The sequence below is a fragment of the Carlito syrichta genome, unplaced genomic scaffold, assembly GCF_000164805.1.
Source record: "Carlito syrichta isolate Samal-C Ts95f unplaced genomic scaffold, Tarsius_syrichta-2.0.1 Scaffold316173, whole genome shotgun sequence".
Taxonomy (NCBI): domain Eukaryota; kingdom Metazoa; phylum Chordata; class Mammalia; order Primates; family Tarsiidae; genus Carlito; species Carlito syrichta.
Window position 1 is genome coordinate 385,995 of NW_007260269.1, and position 7,659 is coordinate 393,653.

The following is a 7,659-nucleotide window of genomic DNA, read 5'->3' on the forward strand; positions in this document are numbered from 1 at the left end:
ATCCATATCATCTATCTATCTATTGAATTGAATTGAATTAAAATCTGGGTCAAATAAATTCTCTTGGTTTTAGTATCAAGGGTTGGTAATTTCTGAGACTGTACCAAGTTTTAAGAAGTGCAGACAATTGACAACAGATCCATAAATGGTGGGCTGGGACATGAGGTGGGGATTGTCAAGTCTTTGCACTTGAACTGCTTTCTATAGGAGATCTGGTGGTGGAAAAACTGACCTGCATATATTATTTGGTCTGTTGGGCAAAGCAGTGTCTTGTTACTTCTTGGAAGAAAAGTTTTAAGCTCAAATGTCTAGAGGACCAGGTAAATGAGATAATTAGACAAGTTGGTACTTTGGTAAATTGAAAGTACGTGTTTTACCTGAAAGGACATGGTCCATACATAGCTCCAGTCAGCAAGACTCAAGGAAGAATGTGACCCCCCCTTATCATTATCTCTGAGCCAAATATTCTCAAACTGTCAGACTTCAGTCACTGATGCAAAGAAACAGAAAATCAGGTCCCACTGAAACTTATGGGATTTCAGCCAGTGTACAAGGCTCTATCATACTGAATCCTAAAAACGAAAATTGGAAAGTCGAAATGGAAAAGTTAACACAAACAAAGCAGTTACAACAAGGTCAGATCACTGAAGAGAGGCATAAAAATATAATGCTACATTCTGAAAAGAAAACAGTAAAGTCAGGAAGAGTCTAGAATTAGAGAATTTGAATAGAACAAATTAAATAAATTCAAACAACTGCCATTTATTGAGAACTTACTTTGGAAAAGACCCTCTGCTAAATTTTACTAGCAACAAAATTTTCCTACTGTATCTCATAATTTTGCTAGTGCCTTCTTTGATCGTTTCTACAAATAGGGTGGTAGTAACTATAATAGCAATAATAGTAGTAGTTGTAGAAATGTATTTTATTTGTAGAGATCATTACACTTTGTATAAAATTACTACTTCTTGTCTTAATTTAATTCTCAGAAGAACTGTAAGAAAATTAAGGTAGATAATACAACCCCAGTTTGCATGTGAAGAAATAAATGCTCAGTGGCATTAAGTAACTTATCCTTAGTCATGTAACTATTAATTAAGTGATGGAATCTGTAGTAGAGCAGGGACAGCCTGTATCCAGTCTATTGCTTCATTCTGCAAGATGCCATTTAATTCCCTACTCTAATATGTTGTTCTAGAATGCAATGTTCTTGTCTTACTCTCTATTTCAAGTCTTTAATTAAGACTTTTAAAAAAATTCTCTAATGTATTACAGTAGCCTGCTCCTCATTCCATCTCTTCCTTGTTTCTTCCTGATTTCCCTTTGTTGATTCAAGGCACATTAGTTTCCGGTTCCCTGAAAATAACCCTGCACAATGGGAAATAAACTGACCCACAAACCAAGGAACTTGATTTCTCTCTCATTAGCTGTGTGACCCATGTAACCTCTCTGATTTGCACCATCCTCATCCGAAGAAGAGGATCAGTGAAAACTGCCTCACTGCATTCTTCAGAGAATTGAGATGGAATGTGTGAATGCATTTTGTAAACTTTGGAGTTTCTTCAAGTTGGAAGTCTTATTAATTAACATTATCATGCTTCCCAAGGCTCCTTATGTCTTCATGGATGAGTAACAGTTTCTGCCAAGCCAATAGGTATCATTTCTCAGGCTCTAGTATCTTTCTCATTTCTACTATTTCCACCTCCCTCAGGTATATGCCAGCACCAGGCAAATGAGATCTGTAAACACAGCTCATTTTAGATTCAGCCAGAGTGTTTTCTCTTGCCAGATAAATCCCAGCATGTCCACACTGCACAGTTCTGTGGATTTTGAATGTGCTAATTATGAATACATCAGACACACTGTGTAAAGACAAGGATTGGCAACATTGATAACCTCCCCGGATAACCCTGTAATACATACTCTGCTGAACCCAATGGCTGATTTATTGAAAAGAAGGATGCAGGTGCTTTTTCAATAGGCATATTCCCTGGACATGATTGGTGATCTCAGAAAAGAAGTCTATTGCTTATATTTAATCTCATTTTGTTAGTCCAGTGTAGAATAAGAATTGTTCCACCCTTATGCTTCTTTCTTTTTGTTCTCCTCCAAAAGCAAAAGGAACCCTTACTAATAAAATGTCCTGAAGGAAATAGGACTTGTAAATTAAAGTTGAAGTCTGTAAAACCTACATTTTTTCTCTTTAACCAGGTGTGTGTGTGTGTGTGTGTGTGTGTGTGAGGATGTTAGTAAGAACTGAATTATTGTGACTGCCCTATTCAGTTATGGGACCTAGCTATACTCAAATAATGACTTAGGAATTGTGATGTAAATATGGTAATGATATCTGCACAAGTTGCCTTCAGATTTAAATAGGCCTGTATTTGCAAGCCAGGTGTGTGATTTTAGGCAGGCTACCTGGCCTCTTCTGGCACTGATAGTTTCCTTATCTGTAAAATGGAAATAATATTAAATAGATCACAGGATTATTGTGAAGATTAAACAGGCTGCCTTATCAGATAACAGTACATTAACTAAACTTGATATTTAGTAAGTGTGCAATAAATGGTACATTTTTCCCTTAAAACTTTATATTTCTTTTTAAAATTTATTTTTATTTACTTTAAAAGTGTGGGACACAATTCAAGATTAGGTAGATAAGTGGTCATCCTACAGGTAAAGTTTGGGCCTCCCTTTGGTCCCCACTTTGCCTGGTTTGAGATCAGGTACCTTTACTGATGCTGTGTGCCCCTCCTCTCCCTCCCCTGGCTGTGTCTTACTACTGTCAAACCCTTTCTTATAGTATTATGATAAATGTTCAGGATCCACGTATAAGTGAGAACATATGTTGCTCAGTTCTCTGATTCTGTGATAGATCATTGAGTATGATAAACTCCAAATTCATCAAAGTTGCTGCAAAGTCCATAATTTTGTCTTTCTTTTATGGTTGCATAATATTCCATCGTGTATATGTATCACCTCTTTTTTAATCCAGTCCACTTTTGATGGGCAGCATGCTTGATTCCATGTTTTTGCTATTGTAGATAATGCTGCAATTAACATGCATGTGAAGGTATCTTTTTTATAGAATGATTTAAATCCCTCCAGGTATATTCCCAGAAGAAGAATCGCTGGGTCATATGGGAGGTCGATTGTTAAATCTTTTAGGAAGAGCCACACTGTTTTCCACAGAGGTTGCACTAGTTTACACTACCACCAACAGTGTGGAAGTGTTCCCTTTTCCCTGTGTCCTCTCCAGCATCTGTTGTTCTTTGAGTTATTGAAGATGGCCACCCTGACTGGAGCTAGGTGGCATTTCAGTGTGGTTTTACTGTGCATTTCTTTGATGATTAGTGAGACTGAGCATTTTTTCATGTGTCTGTTGGCTGCTCATCTGTCTTCTTTTGAGACGTGTCTATTCATAGCTTTTGCCCACTTTAAAAAAATTATTTTAAATAAACGTAATTAAATACATCAACAGATATAAAGACAAAAAACACATGTTTATGTCACTAGACTTGGAAAAAGCTTTTGATAAAATCCAGCACCCCTTCTTGATAAAAACCCTCAAACATCTAGGGATAAATGGAACATACTTCAAAATAGTAAGAGTCATCTACGAGAAACCCCCAGCCAACATACTGCTAGACAGACAGAAATTGGAATAAGACAAGGATGCCCACTCTCACCCTTCCTGTTCAACATAGTATTGGAAGTCCTAGCTATAGCAATCAAGAGAAGGAAATCAGGGATATCCAAATAGGAAAAAAGGAAGTTTTTTTTTCTATCCCTCTTTGCAGATGACATGGTTCTACACTTCGAAAACCCAAGAGAATCTGTCAAAAACCTCCTTACACTGATAAAGGACTTTGGCAAAGTCTAAAGGTATAAAATAAATGTGCAAAAGTCAGTCGCACTCCTACACACCAACAATAACCAAAGTGAAACTCAAATAAAAAGCACAATCCCATTTGCAATAGCCACACACACACACACACACACACACACACAAAGAATTATCTTGGTATCTTACTAACCAGAAAAGTCAAAGACATTTACAATGAAAATTACAGAACACTGCTCAAAGAAATCAAAGATGATACAGACAAATGGAAAAATATTCCATGCTCATGGACTGGAAGAATCAATATTGTTAAGATGTCCATCCTACCCAAGGCAATCTACAAATTTAACACAGTGCCCATTAAAATACCAGCAGCATTCTTCTCACACCTGGGAATGACAATAAAGGAATTTGTATGGAAATATAAATGTCCAGTTTTTAATAGGACTGTTTGTTTTTTCATTTCAGCACATTTGAGTTCCTTGTAGATCCTGGATAATAGGCTTTTGTCAGATATACAGTTGGCAAATATTTTTTCCCAATGTGTGCTGTCTTCCTGCTCTCTTGATGGTTTCTTTTGCTTTGCAGAAGCTTTTCAGTTTGATGAGTTCCCATTTGTCTATCTTACCTCTTTTACGTGGGCATTTAGGATTTTGATCAGGAATTGGGTGCCTATTCCAATTTCTGTAAGGGTGTCTCTAAGATTTTTATAGTTTGAGATTTACATTTAGGTCTTTGATCCATTTAGAGTTGATTTTTGTGTATGGTGATAGGTGGGGGTCCTGTTTCAATCCTCTGCATATTGTCAGCCAGTTTTTCCCAGCACCATTTGCTGAATAGGTTCTCCTCTTCCCAGTGATTGTTGTTGGAGGCTTTGTCTAAGATGTGTTGGTTGAGAAATTGAGGTGTTGCTCCTGGAATCTCTATCCTGTTCCATTGGTACAGATGCCTGTTCTTGTACCAATACTAGGGTGTTTTGATTATTGTAGTCTTATAGTATAAAGTCTCAAAATGTGATACCTCCTACTTTATTTCTTTTGCTGAGAAGTGTTTTGGCTATTCGTGATGCTTTTTGTTTCCATATGAATTTCTGTATTGTTTCCAGGTCTGAGAAGAATGATGACTGTAATTTTTAATTTATTTTCTAATTATTTTTTGCGTGGGTGGGTCGCACTGTTTTATCGGGCTCCGGGCGAGCGGGCGACATCACCAGTACAGGTAGTCGAACTGGATGTTGGTGTCGATCTCCGCTTCCTACTTGTCACTATGCTTGAGCAGCTTCTCCTTGCTGTACAGCAGCTCTTCCTGCGTCTCCGTGAAGAACTCCAAGTTGGGGTACTCCACGAGGGTGTCCAAGGGGCAGGCCTCTTGGCAGAAGCCACAGTAGACGCACTTGGTCATGTCGATATCATAGTGGGTGGTCAGGTGGCTGCCGTCGCCCTTGGGTTCGGCCTCGATGGTGATGCTAATGGTGGGTGGCGGGGGGAGCGCCGCAGATGGCCTCACAGAGCTTGCAGATGATGCAACCCTCCTCTCCGGACAGAAGCGTGGGCTCAGCGGGCCCTTCTCAAATGGGTAGTTGATGGCGGTGGGCTCCCGGAACAGGTAGGTCAGGGTCTTGCCCAGACCTCGAATGAGCTCAGGTCACAGCAGGGTTCAGGCTACCCGGTTGGTCACTGATCTCATGTCCATCTCGGGTTACTGCATGTTCACATGCTTGTAGGTGGCTGCCACTGCACTGCCGCGGAGGCTCTGGACACTAGGATGTCCTGCGCGCTCAGCCTGGGCCAGGGCCCGCAGCAGCACGGGCGTAGTCAGGCAGCGTATCTTGAAGCGATGCAACTCCTTCCCTTGGTGAGCGAGCCAGCCAATGATGGTATTTTATTTTTATTTTTTTTACAATTTCTTTTTTTAACGTATTTTTTCTTTTAAAATTGTGGGGTACAGTTAAGGGTTAGGTATACAAATATGTATTGTGCAGGTACCTTTGTTGATGAGGTACGCCCCCCATCCCCAGACAGATATCAACTACCTTAATTCCACTTCCCTTCCCCTCCCGCCCCCCATAGTTTCCTGCCACTGTCAATCCTTTTCTTATAGTATTATGATAGTTGTTCAAGGTCCACTTATGAGGGAGAACATGTGATACTCAGATCTTTGTTTCTGTGAGAGATCAGTCAGTATTATAAACTCCAATTCCATCCAGGCTGCTGCAAAATTCATGATTTTGTTCTTTTTTATGACTGCGTAATATTCCAGTGTGAATGATTCTATATTTTAATGGGTATTGTGGTTAATTGGTAGATTGCCTTGTGTAGGATGGACAGTTTAACAATGTTGATTCTTCCAATCCATGAGCTTGAAATACTTTTATATTTGTTTGTCCCTTCTCTGATTTATTTGTGCAGTGTTTTGTAGCTCTTGTTGTAAAGATCTTCCACTTCTTTGGTTAGAAAGATGCTGAGGTATTTCAATTTTTTGTGGCTTATGTGAATGGGATTATGCTTTTTATTTGGCTCTCTGCTGTTTGTTGTTGGTGTGTAAGAATGTGATTGTCATTTGCATGTCTATTTTGTACCCTGAGACTTTGCCAAAATCCTTTATCAGTGCAAGGAGGTTTTTGACAGATTCTCTTGGGTTTTCAAGGTATAGAATCATATTGTCAGCAAAGAGGGATAACTTAACTTCCTCTTTTCCTATTTGGATACCCCTGATTTCCTTCTCTTGTCTGATTGCTCTTGCTAGGACTTCCAACACCATGTTTAACAGGAGAGGTGCTTTCAATCAAATCCAACATCCCTTCTTGATAAAAACCCTTGAACACTTAGGCATAAAGGGAACATACCTCAAAATAATAAGAGGCATTTACCATAAGCCCACAGCCAACATGTTGCTAAACGGACAGAAATTGGAAGCATTTCCCCTGAAAATTGGAACTAGAACTTTATATTTCAAATAAACTGTCTCAGTTAAACCTGGTCATCATTCTTTGAAGTAGGGAGTGGGTTGAATATTATTCATGCCGTTTGAAAAGAAAAAAAAATAATGACAACAGGTGTTAAATAAGTGATCCAAGATTATGCAATCAGGAAAAGGCAGAAATGATTCTTGAGACAAGAGCTTTAGACTCTAAAGTTCATACCATGGCTGCAATTTTACACTATCTCCTGAGATTTTCACTCCTTCCTGACTAATGCTATAAACTGTGCTGAATAAATATATCACAAATATCTTAAATTGTTCCTCACATATTATTTGATTAGAAAGGAAGTACACGCTGTTATGATAGAAATAAAATATATGTAGGATGAGAAAATCTTTTCTCAAAGGTTGTCAGTATACACAAACAAATGCTCTTATTGGTATACAGTTTTGCAAGACACAGTGATAGTTTGGGCAGGATAGCTAGAATAAGAAATCTCTGTTCTCTAACATTTTAATAAAAATTTAAAGACAATACTATTAATAATGATGATATAAATAATGGTGTATTTTACAGCATTTTATAATTTATAAATCTGTTTCAAAACAATTAAGTTGGTCATGATGAAGTAGTTGCTCTGGAACTTACTCTCCATTATAATCATCAACAAGACCTGAAAAAATACTAAGACAACTCAAATAAAAATGGGTGAGGTAATTGAATAGACACTTCACAAAATAAGATATCATTTGACTGATATGTAGAAATTTCTCATTATTGTTATACATCAGGGAAATGCACATTAAAGCCTAAATGAGATACCACTGCACAATCACCAGAGTGACTAAAATAGAAAAGACTGACAAAATCATTTGTTGGTGAGAATGTAGAA

The 7,659-nt window shown here is 38.2% G+C and overlaps 1 pseudogene across 1 annotated transcript; it reads right to left on the reverse strand.

The window, feature by feature from the left end:
• Nucleotides 1–5,050: 5,050 nt before the first annotated feature.
• LOC103276393 lies at nucleotides 5,051–7,422 on the reverse strand (annotated as a pseudogene). Its single transcript, XR_505367.1, has 2 exons — nucleotides 7,416–7,422; nucleotides 5,051–5,694 (listed from the first exon to the last, which is right to left on the reverse strand). The product of XR_505367.1 is annotated as an NADH dehydrogenase [ubiquinone] iron-sulfur protein 8, mitochondrial-like (transcript).
• Between the last annotated feature and the right edge of the window lie 237 nt (nucleotides 7,423–7,659).